At 38.7% G+C, this 16,041-nt stretch overlaps 1 pseudogene; it reads right to left on the bottom strand.

Moving 5' to 3' along the window:
* Positions 1-11,897: 11,897 nt before the first annotated feature.
* The window catches only part of LOC119057022 (cleavage and polyadenylation specificity factor subunit 7-like), a 48,962-nt pseudogene continuing 44,818 nt past the window's right edge, over positions 11,898-16,041 (bottom strand).

Raw genomic sequence — 16,041 nt, 5'->3', positions numbered from 1 at the left:
CACCTATAAGCAGCAGAATATGGCAAAGGTGATGAGATGACAGTCCCACAATTGCTACTTTACATTAGGTAAGACTGCGTTTTGTTAACTCTTGCTCTTGCTCTCCTGCTGGCTTTATAGAAGCAAATAAACTTTGCCTTATTCTTCTCTTGGACCTTCTTTTAACTTATTTCCTACTTAGGCTATTCTCCTTCCTTCACCCTTACAAACTAATTTATTATTCCAAACTAATTCATTATCCATTATTGGATCATCTTTTCTGCAAAGCTTTTTCTGCCACATTATTGTCTTGCCCATCCTTTTGTTACTGGATTCATCACACTAGCTTTTCACACTTAGACGTCTATCTTCCTAAGTTATAAACTCTTTGTATCTCTGGGCATCTCTAGCTCACGGTAGGCATTCAATACATCTTTACTGATTTTCAGGTATCAGGGTTTCAGTGTGACATCAGGAAAATGTATCAACACTGACTCACGGGGTTGGCTCTGCTGGCAATCTTCCCGTAGCGCTTTGAAATCTGGGAAAGTGACACAAAGGTTGTATCTTTTCAAAAGTACTGAATGGAGAACTTTATGGGAATGTAAAATGGTGCAGCTGCTGTAGGGAACAGTGTGGTGGTTCTTCAAAAATTTAAACATAGAGTATGTTTATGAATATGATCCAGTAATTCCACTTCTGGGTCTATACCCCAAAGAATCAAAAGTAAGGACATAAATAGATACTTGGCACCAACGTTCATTGTAGCACTGTTCACAATAGCCAAAAAGAAGAAACAACCCAAATGTCCACTAACAGAGGAATGGATGAGGAAAAATACATACAATGTTTATATTGTCTACTGTTATAATAATTATACATAATTCAGCCTTAAAAGAAAGGAAATTCTGATGCATGCAAAGACATGGATGAACATTGAAAACATTATACTAAGTAAAAGAAGCCAGACAAAGAAGGACATGTATTTTATGATGTTACTTACATGAGGTACCAAGAACAGGCCTACTGATTGGGACAGAGTAGAATAGTGGTTTCTAGGGGCTCATGGGGTAGGCATTGGGTAGAGTAACAGGGACTTATGGTTTAATGGTTACCCAGTTTCTGCTTCAGATGATGAAAAATTCCGGAAATAGATAGTGGTGATGGTTACACAACTTTGTGAATGTACCTAATACAATTGAATTGTACACTTAAAATGGTTAAAATGGTAAATTTTGAGTTATGTATATTTTGCTACAATAAAAAAAGTAACTTGGTCTCTCTAGGGTAGAGGAAGGGTAAAATTTATCTAGAGAATAAACCCATCTTTTCCCAGGAAAGAGTTGATATCTACAATCAGAGCCTGGTTTTCCTTTGCAAATTACTTAGAGAGAAGTGAAGAAAAAAGAAAAAGAAATACCCTCTTGCTTTTACTGAAATGAATTCAGATTCAAAGAACATTCCCCTGTTCCATATATTAACCCTTAATATTTACAATTAATACTATAGTGACTAAATCAATTTTGTTATCAGATCAATCACTTAGCAGTTAGAGACCGGTAACTGTTACAGTGTAACTAGAAAATTCAGCCAACTAGGCTAAGCCTACCTCAGCAACTCCTTGAGCTGCATTTTCTGCTCAGGCTGGAAAAGAAGGCCTGAGCCTTCTTGGTTGCAGACTAATTTGAAGACCTGGATTAGAGAACACATCACACTTGCCTTTCCAGAATTTCACCAAATAATTTTTTACAAATTGATTGATTTGAAAGAGAGAGAGAGAAGAGGAGGAGATGGAGGAGGAGAGTGAGGAAGAGAAGAAGGAGGGAGGGAAGGAGAGAGAAAGGGAGAGAGAGAGAAACATTGACCTGTTGTTTTACTTGTTTGTGCATTCATTGGTTGATTCCGGTATGTGCCCTGACTGGAGATGGAACCTGCAACTGTGGTGTATGGGGAGGACACTCTAACCAACTGAACTACCTGCCCAGGGCTCACCAAATAATCTTAATGCAAAGTGACAGAGGGAGTCAGAAAACAGACTGTGTCTGTCTTCAATGGACATGTGTTAAACACAGACAGCATGTGATTATATTATAAGCTCTTGAGACAGACCTCTTCTGGAAACCTTTCCTAGTCCTGTTGCTGCTGCCATGACAACTGCTGGAGCCTTTGGTTTGTCTGGGCCCTTCCTCCAGCACTTGACTGCTGAAGCGTGACTTCTGTTTGGTGCTCTAGGAAAGCAAAGTTTTATAGACTGTGTGGCAGTCTCCATCAGAAGTGGAATTGTGTCTTTTTTTGCTTCTAAGAGCAAAGTTGCTATTGTTGGGCTTTGAAGCCCTCTACCTCCAGGTGCTGCTCAGAGGATCTGGGTCACTCCCTGCAGGTTGGGTGCTTATATAACCTGGAGGAGTTAATGGGGTTTGCTTCTTTTTAATTGTGTGATTTCTACAAAGGAAAATTAACTACAGTCACGGTGCTGGGTAAGTATGGGAGAAGCAAAGAACTGAAGTATGTGCAAGTACTTGCTGCTCTGGTATCATATGACAGTCTTGTTTTGGACGGGGTCACAAAAGATGGTGTCATTATTATGTCTCAGGATAGAGGCAATGGCCGACACTGAAAAATACCCAGCAACAATTTAGAAAATGTTGCTTTCAGTTTCCAGTGAAATATAATACACAATCTAACAAGTCAGTTTAAAAATTCTTCTTAGACTATTTTTAATACAAGACATGTATAGGTCATTGTAGTATGTGACTCAGACAAATTTTGTTGCTGGACTACTGTTTCCTTATGTTTTTTTTCATAAAGAGAAGTGATTTTGTGGGAAATTAGGAATAAATCCATATACTTAAAATAATTCCTTTTATAGGAGAACATAGAGGCAAGGCTCTGGGTCTGGAGATGGTCAGCTCTTGATGGAGTCACAAGAAATTGGTTTTCTGCACAATAAGGGTTTGGGAATTTTTAATTTACGGCCTTTATCACTTTACTGCATTTCATATTTTCACATTGCTTATCAAAGTGTAATAATGAATATTCATTAAATCCTTACGAGCAAAATCCATTGAGTTAAAAGACTGATATTATCATTGTATTACCTACTTTGCAAGAGAAGAGAAATAAAGATAGACTGAGCTTATTCTTTCTTTTCTAGAGGAATGTGGCTAGAATAATAATTCACTGGCCTAAAACTGGCTGGCAAAGTGGGAGGCAGGTGGAAAAGAAGCCGGAAGGGAAGGATAAAGGATCTATGTTTTTAAATTTGACTTATGTTCTAATACCCGGAAGACTGGAAGGCAAGGCTCTTGGCTTTGTCTCGACTTCCGATCACGTTGCTTCTGCTGGTGACTGTGCAAATGAATTCATAATGTTTAACACACGCTAACTCGCGGTGCCTTCTGTTTTCTTCACACCACGTTGCAGATCTGCCTGCGTTCTCTCAGTCTCTCTGAGGCCTTTGCCTCAGATACTTTAACACCAGTGAGTTCCTTGATCAGAATGTTGGAGAGACAGCCCAGAAGCAGATATCCTGGCCTCAGGGAAATGCTCAGCAGGGAGAATCTCAGAGCATCTGTGCCCAGTCTAGGGGCCGCTTCTGCTACACGATGGATTTTCCATCATGTGGCACCTGGAATGAAGGCTGATGCAGAGCAGTTGCCATCACGCACCATTTGTTTATCAAACCCTCTAAAGTCACCACTGTTCTCCCTGGCTGGCCTTTCTCTTTGGAGTCTACGTTTTGTTGCTACTTTTGTTCAGTAAGCCTTTACTCTTCAGTGAGACTTTTTTTTTACATTCTGTATTTGAGTAAAACATCTCTGTTTTGAAATTGAAGTTCAATTTAACATTTTTTACAGCATCCATTTATACAAATGAGATGTGTACAGATGCATACATATATGTAGCAAGAAGAAAATTTGCTATTTTGAGGCTTCACAGAGAAACTAGTGTGGTGTAGGTAAAAGAAAAAAAGAGAGGTCTCTTTGGGGAAAGTAAAGAGGAGGAAGTCAGAGGTGGCAAGTGAGTTTAGACTCAATGATGTCTGATGTGTATAAAATCATTCACATATTTTTATATGAAAATAAAAAACTGAAATCTCCCTTCCATCCCTGTCCCTAATTCATAGAGATCACCTCTTCCACTTTCCTTGGCCCAGTAACAACTGTTATTATTTTGTCAAGAAGCTTTCCAGAGTCTCTCTGCATATACAAGTAAATACAAATACATCTATTTATTTTTTTGTTCAGTCAACATGTTATCAAGTTCTCCCAGTACAAAACAAAGATATCTATTCCCCAAAAGATTGCATTGCAGCTGGAAAAAACAGACAATAAACAATAAATGTAATAAATTTGAAAACATTATTTTCCAATAGATTAGGGGAGCAAAGGATGAAAATCATTAAGGAAGGAGAGTCGATGAAGGGAGATAAGTTGTAACTTCAACATGGTGGTTGGAGGACACCTCAATGAGAAGGTGACAATTTAAGATATTTAAGCAATAACTTGAATTGGAAAATGTGCATTAGAGGGAAAAGTTCAATCCCATTTATAATGAGGAAGATGCTTTCCACCTGTGCTTCATATGTGCCCAAGGGGCATTCTAAGTTGTACTGGGCAGCAGGTACACACTGCCACACACATACATACATATACTCCCTCTCAGTCAATCCTCAGGAAAACCATCTTTCTTTCTTGGCATCTCACCAACATCCATTAGAGGGACTTACACACATTATATTGCTAATGTATACCTTTCTTCCTCTAGAAAGAAACCAAAAGCTACTGTAGTTCAGCTGCATTGACCACATTTATTAAGTAAAACAAAGCAGAGCAGAAGCAGCTCTGTTTTTTGGATTCACAGATGGTGTGTGGGGAGAGTAACATAAAATCCTTTCATTTATTGAGCACTTACTATCCACCAGGCACACTGCTCAGCATGTCATCTCATTGGACCCTTACAATGGCCTTATAGCCTTGTGGATTGGTCATGTTATGGAAACTGGCAAAAGTCACAAAGATTCTAAGTGCCTGGTTTTGAAGTCTGAGGTTCTGGAGTGGGATGGCCTCACTGCAGCCCTTGCTGTGTAAAGTAAATGTCAGGCAGGGGGACTCAGCTGCCTTCTGTCCTTCAAGTTTGGAGCAGCTTGGTAGTGGCTTTGAGCGGTACAAGTAAATATATATTCTACTTCCCGGCAGGTTATTCTGTGGTTACTCATTGATAGCATGTTACTTGGCATCCAGCTTGATGTTTTTCCCCTTCTATTACAAAACACCATATAAACCCATCCTAGTGAGGCCATCAAATGCTCTCATCGGCTGTCAGATCTCTAAACTTACCTATAGATTGCTAAGGAAGTTTTAAAATAAATTGCAGTATATGTGGAAATGATAGAGTCATTATTCTGTCACTATAAAATAGTACAGTTGTTACTTAAAAGTTAACAGTTTTAACAACACATAATCTCAGGTAGCTTCCAAAACACTATTTGTCAGGTTTAAATTCCTTGGATTGTTGCTGACAGAGTTTATAGGAGAAATAACAAGTTTTTAGTCAAGCACAGCTATTTTAGGGAAAAAGAAAAGATCCTACTTACAATAATGTTTGTGTTAAAATTATATCTCAATGTTCCTATCTTTATCTGAATTCTAAGTGTACTCATTCAAGGCAAGAAACATAACATCTTTACTAGGCCAATGCCAGGTGCCTTCGCTAAGCTGCTGAAGCTGCACAATAAATTCTATAGTTAAAACATCAATATTTAGTCCTTCCAAACTGTGGTCACTTTACTGTTCTTCTATCACTCTCTTGGAAAGCAAAATCTAAAATAAACTTAAAGTTGACCCAAACGCTTCTGTCACTGAAGATGTATTTTAGTGATGAAAACGTCAGCCTTTGAAGCGTTCCATCTTGTAGAAATGAAAGCTCTGGGGAGGTGCTCGGTTAAGATCTGTTTATGTGTGCCTGGTTTGTTAACCAAATGCTGCATATGTGGTTTCAAAAACATCCTATGAAGGGGCCTATTTATTTCTTAATCAATGTGCCATATATTCACTTCCCTTAAGATGTCTCAACTATAAATGATGCTGATGTAGAAATGATATAGGTAGGGACAGAGACAGAAAATTCGTTTTGATAGTCTAGAGTGTTTTTAAAATGATTTGGAAGTGATATTGAGAAAGACCCCCTCAGCAGTTCTTCTTTACAGGAGAAAAATGCAAACTATAAATATAGATCTATGTGGCACTTTCTGGAAATTCTTGTAAGCTGCTTAACAGTTCTGTCCTGTGGTGCAGAAAACAAAACAATTGAAATCAGATGTGTGGTTGCAAAGGCAAAATGTTTCTTGTCTGTTTTAGTCAAAATTTTTATGATGATCAGTAATACTAAGTTTAGAAAAACTGAATTCTGTTGGCTTTAGGGGTACCTTTGATCAGAACCATTTTTAAGTATATTTTGTTGGTTATGCTATTACAGTCGTCCCATTTTTTCTCCCCTTTATTCCCCTCCACCTGCACCCCCCATTCCACCGCCATCTCCCCCTCCTTAGTTCATGTCCATGGGTCATACATATAAGTTCCTTGGCCTCTCCATTTCCCACACTATCCTTAACCCCCTTATCTATTTTGTACCTACCATTATGCTTCTTATCACTGTACCTTTCCCCCCATCCTCCCTTCTCCCCCTTTTTGCTGATAACCATTCATGTGATCTTCATTTCTGTGATTCTGTTCCTGTTCTAGTTGTTTGCTAAGCTTGTTTTTGCTTTTGTTTTTAAGATTTAGTCGTTGATAGTTGTGAGTTTGTTGTCATTTACTGTTCATAGCAAAACCATTTTTTAATGAGTGAGTGAATGAATGAATGAATGAATGAATGAGTGAGATGCCTATGTTTACGGCTGAAATGGAGAAAGAGTTGGAGGATCTTAAATATTTCAGAGTCTCTATGTGAGTCAGCATTACAACATCCATGATAAAGAAACTCTTTGAGAGTTCATCTTTTTCCAAGTTGTTTCCTGCATGAATGGTTCTAAAGTTCTCCCAGTCACAGAGGGATTCTCATATGCCTGTGACGTAAAGCCTCTGCAATGTGTGAAAGTGTGGGAAGTGTTTTTAAAATTTTCTTTCCCAATCATCTTGCTTTTTGGCAGATGACACAATTGAGATGCAATATGTAGGTGGACAATTTCTAAATTATAAAATATAGGAGGCTAGTGGGTGACTGTGGAGGCAATGACATTAACAAAATAGACAAAGCAATAATTCTTTCACAATTAATAAAAAGCCATGGGATGTGATACTAATGGAAAGAATAAGAAAACTAAAAGCATACACTTGGCACGCTCCAGGAAGAAGTACTTAAAAGGCAAAGTTTTAGAACCAAAACTTTCATTTTTGAACCAAAACTTTTATTTTGTATGTTCTATCATTAACCTAATTTTCTATCTTTGGATTTTTATATACATACTCCACATACACACACACACACACACACATGTGCATACCAAACTACACACAAAAGTATAATGTAAAAAATGCGATTTATAAAATTAGAACATGAAGTACTTTCCAAATATAAAATAAAAATTGGAATCCTGGTTGGTGCGGGTTGGTTGATTGGAGTGTCATTCTGTAAACCGAAAGGTGGCGGGTTTGATTCCCAAACAGGGTGCATGCCCAGGTTGCAGATCTTGTCTGTGATCGGGGGAATAGGAGATGGCAACCCATCCATGTTTCTCTCAAATCAGTTTCTCTCCCTCTAGCTCTCCCTCCCTCCCCACTCTCTAAAAATCAATAAGCATGTCACGTGGCATGTCAATAAGCATAAAGGACACTTGGGTGAAGATAAAAAAATTGGAAAATGTTCTGTAGAGGGTTCCATATGGTGACATTGGGTAGTTCAGTCCCAAGCCACTGCACCAGGGAGCACACCACTGTGTTTGGCAACAGTGGGGTTTTGATCCTTGGCCTTGAAGATGGACCCTCGGTTTTGTGGTTATGCTAAGAGTGGATCCATCTCTCCAGGATGACTTCCTGGAGGATGATGTATAAAATCAAAATGCCAGTTTCTTTTCTTTTTGTACTACGAAACACAAAACTGTCACGTAGGTAGGTGTCCTCACACTGGCATGACCAGCTCACTTTTTCTCTGTGGAAGACCAACAACACAAGTCTAGTTGGCACCAGAAGAGTCTATGAGCATGGACTCGGAACACAGCAAGTGAGACCAAATGATCAGCTGAATGTATTAATCTGGGGGTGGCCGATGCAGATGCCTCCAGGGACCAGGCAAGTAGGAGAGCTGAGTGAAGGTGCCAGGTGGGCGCCACCAGCTGGGGAGCTCTTTATAGTTCTAGCTGATTGTTGTCATGTGAGAATGTGGGCTTTTTCAAGAAAATTAATAAATGGAGAACCTAACATAAAAACATTTAAGAAAATGTTTTTAGTTAATTTGAATATTAAAATGAAAACCTATATGAGCCAGAAATATCAATCTGTGAGCTGGGTTAGATGTTTGGCGCTCCAGTTTGCCACCTCTGTGTGAGTCTCCATAGCCTGAGGATGCATCTGGCTCAAGGAGGGGTGGTCTTGCAATGAGACTTGAGTAACTCAGAGCTATTGGTTAAGGATCCCTGTTCTCTGAATAATATTTACACATGCACAGCCAACACTTGCCTTAATGACACTCATTTTTCTGTATCCCTATGATGGGCCAACATCACCCCCTCCCACATATCTCTGATGAACACATTCTTTAGGTATCATAGTATATTCATTCTCTCACAGTTCAACCTTACTGACCTGACAGCTCCTTGGTCTCTAAGCAAATTTACATTCTCTGCTCTGGTCACTATATATTCATTACATGGTTTAATGCTCAAGTCAATCTTTATTTCCCTTATGTACTTCCCTTACTTTCAAGTTCTTGGAGACAAATCACTGTATCTCTATGAACTGACAACACTGTCTTATCAGATGTATGTCATTTTTCAACATAATAATTTATTTTAGTTCTTCCCATTTGACCTGGGGTAAGTTATTTTTCCTACCTTTTGATAAAAACAGCGATCTCCTAGGCTTATTTAAGGTAGAACCTATCAAATGGGCCATCTCTATGATATCTGTGTTACAGCTCTGAAAAGATAGAGAACTGTTCAGGATAAAATAAACTGCGGAAATCATTATTAATCTCTTTTTTGTCTACTCACAGCTGGCTCATTAGATATGTTATTTTTAAAATCAGCAGCACAGTCATAGAAACATTTTCTTCTCAATTTGCCACACCATTAGGCACATGGTGCTGATGCCAGCATGACAAAGTTGAGGCGGCAAGGCCTTAAAAAACAACCCACATTATGATGTTTTACTTGGGTGCTAACTGGAGATTGAGCAGCTGCTCAACAAGTGTAGGAGGCATCTCAGAGACAGATTTTAGGTCTGGACCTGACACTTGGCAGAAAGGAATGGAAGGCTCTGTCCTGTGAGGCACACCATTCTGGGCGTCAGCTCCTGCACTCCCTGCAGTTTAGCCTGTGCTTCACGGTCTCCAGCCCTCGAGATACATTAAAGCATGTTCTACTTTCCCAGTCTGATCTGAAAGGAGCCTTGGGACAGTTGGTGTTCATGAACATCTTATCTGGACACCTGGACCTAAAGTTTTGGTTTACTTAAACAATTGTTAACTGAAGATAAAGGAAGCTGCTTGAGCAATAGATGTACAGAGCTTATGGGTCCATCTTTCTTTTGCTTATGGACAACTTATCTAAATCATGCTAATAAAAGAAATTTTTCACTATGGAAATTTTCAAACATGCACAAAAGTAGAAGGAATAATATAATGAACCGCCATGTACTCTGCAACCAGTCTCACCAATTATCAATAATCAATAACTTCACATGTTATCAGTTTATTTCATTTATACCCTACATGGGTTGTTTTAATCTCAAACAATATCTAAAATTATTGAGGTATATATCTTTAAATATAAAGATTCTTTTTCCAAAATACACAGTAGCATTATCACATCTAAAATTAATAAACAATTCCTAAATATCATCAAAGACCTAGACAATGTTCTAATTTTTATGATTCACAAATATTTTATAATTGGTTTATTCAAATCAGGATTCAAAGTCTACATATTATATGACATCTGTCTAGAAGGTATCCAGCCATGTAACATGAAAAATAGAGACATTTATTGAAGAAGCTACAAGATACAAGAAACACCATACACAAGACAATAATGTCTCAGTCCCCTTCAAAGTAGGCACCTTGGGACCTCACACAGGTCTCCCAATTGCCACCAGCTGCCCCTTCATGTTTTCCTGAATCTCATCGACAGACTGAAATCTCTTCTCTTTCAGATATGATTTTAGTTTTGAGAAAAGCCAGAAGTTGCAGGTTGCCAAATCTGGGTTGTAGGGGGTCTGAGTCACCTGGGTGATTTGATGTTTCTCTAAAGAACACTGCATGAGACGTGATGCACATTGTCGTGATGAAACTGCCAGTCGCCAGTTGCCCATAGCTGTGGCCTTCTGAATCAAATGGATAATTTCCATGGAGGAATGTTCAAGCTGAACGCAAAATTTGATGCAGACTCATTGCTTTACTCACTCAGTCATTTTGAATGTGATGGCTACACAGTACACATGCTCACTCAATGGCCTCAATAGTACAGTGAAGTTGTTCCTGTTCACATATGCACATTCTAGTCCACTGTCCTTGGCTGCCAGGTTATACAGATGTCATGCAAACAATTCTTCTTATATTAATAGTGGTTGGATTTTACCTGGACAAACCTTGGTATTTAGTTATTATGTCTCCTAGGCTGTCATTCTCTCTTTTAAAACAATTTCTTATTTTATTTATTTATTTATTTTATTATGGTACTCTTTATTTATTTACTTTTAATTTTATTTTATTCATTTCTTTATTGTTTCTGTATTCTTTTAAAAATTATTTTATTGCTGTTGTCTGTATTTAATTTATTTCTAGAGAGAAGGGAAGGGAGGAAGAAAAAGAGGAAAAGAAACATCGATGTATGGTTGCCTCTCATGTGCCCCCTACTGGGGACCTGGCCTGCAACCCAGACATGTGCCCTGACTGGGAATCAAACCAACAACCCTTTGGTTTGCAGACTGGCTCTCAGTCCACTGAACCACACCAGCCAGGGTGTCTTTTAAAACAATTTTTATTGGAATATACAATAACAATTTAGAAAATTACACTAAACATACAACATGAATTTTTATAAATGTGAATACCTTAGTAACTACTATCCAAATAAACAAATTTGGTCAAAAAATAAATTTGGTCTGTCATAATATTGGCATTTTTGAAGAGACTAAGATAGTTGTGAATTTTCCTCCAATCTCGATTTGTCTATTTCTCTACGATTAGGTTCAAGGTACACATTTTTGGGGAGAATACTACGTAGGTGATGTATCCTTTTTATGTCATCATTTCGAGCGGCCTGTAATGTGGGGCTGAAATAAAAAGCTATGCCTTCCATCGCAAAAGCCCTTTCTATGATGAACCCTTTCTTCCCCAATTACTTTTATAATAATTGCTGCTTTGTAAATAGCTTTATCACCCAATTGTGCCAAAATGTTCCTGGCCATTATATATTAGTCTTGCCTATTAAAGAAAAGATGCATTTTAAGTTTTAAGCTAATTTTCCCTTTCTTTTCCTTACATTCTGTCTGACAGGTTCTTTCCACGGGCAAATAGGATGTGTGAGACTGGGAGGGGTGCAAGAAATATTCAATCCTGTGGGGCAGAAGGTATTCCTTGGGTGTCTAAAGCTGGGTTTGGAGGAAGGAGAAGGGGAGGAACGGCCTCCACCCTTTCGTCCTGATGAAGGTGAGGTGATGCAAATGCATTAAAAAACATTTGCTTCCAACCAGGCTCCTTTCTCAGCAGTGCAGGTCCCATTTTCTACTGTGGTATCTGTCATGCTCTTGGTTCCTTTCTTGGAAATAATTGTCATGTTGCTCTTCATTATGAAGCAGGCCCCAGTGCATCCTGCTGCCCTCCTGGCTAGAGAACCTAGGTGACCTCTCCTGGGATGGATGTCTTTTTTTAGAAGAGCTCATGCTGTCACCAAACTGTAAGATTTGGCTTCAATGCCATGAAGACAGCTTCTGAAAGGGGAGATGAGGACACAGCAACACACATCATTGATGTCCCGAGACTGTTAGATAACAGAAATGGCTGTGAGCAGCATCTCACTCAAGGCACTGTCATCTGCTGCTCTGGCTCCAGATATTGCTTTGGAAATGAAATTGCTGGACATTGCTTTGTCTCACTTCATGATCTCTTCAAATTCAGTTTCACTCTCATAGAGGGTGGAATGCCCAAATTTTGGCTGCCACAGTGGTTAGAGGGTTCAAAGGCCTTCATGTAAGTATCTGGTGGGGGTCCCACTGCAGCATTTGGTGAGGAAAAGATAGCTGGGCTGAGATGAAAAGCAGGTGAAATTGCCTGGGGGAGGTACAGCTAAATGAGGAGGTAATAGAAGAGTTATGAGATGCTAGCAGTGGGTACCAGAGGAGGGGGGCTCCAAAGCTTGCAGAGAGATGTGGTGGGGATGGAACTGGGGTGGGAGGAAGACCCATCAGGTGAAGGGCTGAGGGAGAATGATTGACGGAGGTGCCGGGTTCTCAGGGGGTATGGCTCATCCGTAAGCAGAATCATTAGAACCTCAGGTGTGGTCCTGTGGAGATGTTCCCACTCTAACTGAGACTCAAATATAGTCACGTTTCTAAGCCTTTGCCTCAAACTGTGACATATTCTTCTAGGTGGCTGGCCCCATATCCACTGTTCCTTCTTCAAGGACTTTTCCTGGCAGGAATTTCAACAATTTGTGGACAGAGTTTTCAGAGGCTACGGCTTCCTCAGCTTATCTGGCCATTTGCTCCATTCTCTGCAAATTTCACTTCCGTCACATAGCAGACTCCTGCCAAGTGAATAGTTTTCAATATCTCTGCATCAATCTTTTAATAACAGAGGGTGCATATTAGGAAAAACTAGACTTTTTTATCATTGCAGTGTGATGGTGTCAGTATTTTTGTCATGCAAAACACAAAGGCAGTAACATCAAAAAATATGAGGGGTGGGGGTGGGCTGTGCAGAGGGGCTTAACATACAGTGACAGAAGATGGTTTGACTTTAGGCAGTGGGCACACAGTGCAATACACATAGCTGGTATAATAGAAATCTACACTCGAAACCTGTATGATCTTGTTAACTAACGTCACCCCAATAAATTCAATTGAAAATAAATTTAAGAGAAAATATCAAGTGGTTTTATAGCTAATTTGTGACCCTGACAAGAAAACTTTCAGTTTTTTTCTTTACTCTAGGTCTGGCATTATTTTTCCCATTATTTAAAATTCATCCATAAACCACAGGTTGCCTTGATTTTGCTTTGTGACATAGTATAAAAATAATGGTCCTTATGAGTTTGGATCCTCAGAGAAGCAGAGGCCAAGATGGAGTTAGATGTGCAAGAGAGGGTAACAGATATAAAGGATAAAGGGGGAGAGGGCAGGAACAGACAGGAAGAGCCCTTGGAAGGAAACAAAGGTCTGACCCCTTGGAAGCAGAGAGGGAAGGAAGATTGGGTTGCAATAGTCTCAGACTGCAATGCACTTCTAAGAGAGGTTTAGCCAAGGCAAAGGGGAGTCCTCAAGCCAAGTTACCCAATGAAGGAATCTCATGTTGCACAGGAATAGAATCATGTTTATACCTGTATCATGCTCAGTCATTGACAGGGAGCAACCTGTGGGAATTGTGACCTCGGTGTTAATGGGGTGGTACATTCAGAGGGGCAGCTACCAGGCCCTTAGTCAGTTATGCTCTTCACAGTGGATATCTGAGCAGCACAAGTTCAGGGCTGCCACAGTCATTAAGATGCACATTATAAGAAGATGGGTAGATGAATAGTTCCTTAAGTCTTTGAAACGCAGAATGAGTGACCTTGACATTTTCTTGAAGTTCATCACAACAGGCAGATGTGCCAAGAAGAAATGCCTAAGGCAACTAGGAGTGAAGCACATCTGATTTTGTGGGCTGATAGGCCCAATTAGAAAGTGAGCCTATCGCTTTCTAATTGCCCCACAGATACTGAAATAGTTGTTGTGTGCATATTTAACTTCTCTAGATGAACTCTGGGTGGGGACAGGCAGCTCATCTATTCTGCTGTACTTCGCTTTTATTTTTGCTAATTCTCTATTTCAGGTAAATATAGTGAAGATAATAATATATTGTAAATGAGACACCAATTCAGCATTTTCAGTTTTTCCTGGCTCAACAGAGACTATAATTACTGGAAAGCAGAAATGTAAAGCTGTCATACTGAAGTGTTTCTTCTCTTTCTCTGAGGCATTTAATTAATTCAGCCAAAGCAATCAACAAAACCAGTTGTTTTTTGTTCTACATTCCAAATTGCCTAATGACTAACTGGGTTTCTTTAGGTTTAATTGACTAGTTGTTGAACTGCTGTGATAACATAAACCGACATGCCCAAACAGCTCTTAAAGTGGCAGGATAGCTGAGAATTTACTGTAGCTAATATTAATGAGTAAAACTCCTTTCAATTATTTTATACCTAAAACAAAAAATGCCATTGAGTTGTAAAACAGTCAAAAATATCCAGCAAGCATGGGTAACATAGTAAGTGCTTATTAATTTTTTTAATTACCTTACAGTAACTGAGGGGTGACTATTGTAAATCTTTGCCTCTGGAATCTTCTTCATCAGTATGCCTTGGGGTTTCCAGGGTAGAACAAACCCTCATGGTATTACTTCAATGACTATATATTTTATTTTAGTTTTATGTTACTGTGGTAAGAACATTAAAATAAGACATACCCTCTTAATAAAATTTTAAGTGTACAACATATTATTCCTGACTATAGGTGTTATGTTGTTCAGCAGATCTCTAAAGCTTATCTTGCTTAACTGAAACTTTATGGCTGTTCTTTAGCATTTGCCTATTTCTCCTTCTCCCTAGTCTCTGGCAACCACCATTCTACTCTTTGATTCTATGAATTGGACTATTTTAGATACTTAATGTAAGTAGAGGCAGGCAGTATTTGTTGTCTGTGATTGGCTTATGTCACTTAGCATAATGTCCTCTGGTTCTTCCATATTGTCACCTATTGCAGAATTTTCTTATTTTTTAAGGTTGCATAACATTCCATTGTATGTATATATCACATACTTTTTTATCCTTTCATCTGCTGATGGAATTAGGTTGTTTCCATATCTCCACTTTTATGAATAGTGCTGCAACGAGCATGGGAGTATTAATATCTTTTCACTATCCTGATTTTAATTCTTTTGGATAAATTCCCAGAAGTAGGTTTTCTGGACTATAATGATAATTTTATTTTTAATTTTTTGAGTAGCCTCCATACTGTTTTCCATGGTGGCTGCATCATTTTGTATCCTCATCAACAGTATACAAGGGTTCAAAATCCACATTCTTGCCAACACTTACTGTCTTTTGTTATTTCAGTAATAACTGCCCCAACAGATAGGAGGTGATATCTCACTGTGGTTTTGGTTTTTATTTCCCTGATGATAAATTACATTATGTATTTTTCACATGTCTTTGTTTAGAGAAATGTCTATTCAAGCCCTTGGCTGATTTTTTTAAATTGGGGTATTTAGGGTATGTGCTTTTCTTGGTTTTGTTTTACCATTGAGTTCCTTATATATTTTAGGGATCAACCCCTTATCAGATATGTGGTTTGTAAATATTTTTCCCATTCTATACACTGCCTGTCACTCTGTCTTGTTTCCTTTGCTGTATAGAAGCTTTCCATCTGATGTCGTCCCGCTTGTCTATTTTTGTTTTTGTTTTCATGAAATGACTGCATAGAACAAAGTCATGAAGTTTCTCCATGTTTTCTTAGATAAGTTTTACAGTTTCAGATATTACACTGAAATCTTGATTCCATTTGAGTTGATTTTTGTGTGGTATGAGATAAAAGTCTAATTTCATTGTTTTGAATGTGGATATCTGGTTTTTCCAAAACCATTCATTGAAGA

The sequence above is a fragment of the Artibeus jamaicensis genome, unplaced genomic scaffold, assembly GCF_021234435.1.
Source record: "Artibeus jamaicensis isolate MK-2021 breed Jamaican fruit bat unplaced genomic scaffold, CSHL_Jam_final contig_548, whole genome shotgun sequence".
In the NCBI taxonomy this organism is placed as follows: Eukaryota; Metazoa; Chordata; class Mammalia; order Chiroptera; family Phyllostomidae; genus Artibeus; species Artibeus jamaicensis.
The sequence above is the reverse complement of the archived record's forward strand: the minus strand, read 5'-3'. Positions and strand labels throughout refer to the sequence as shown.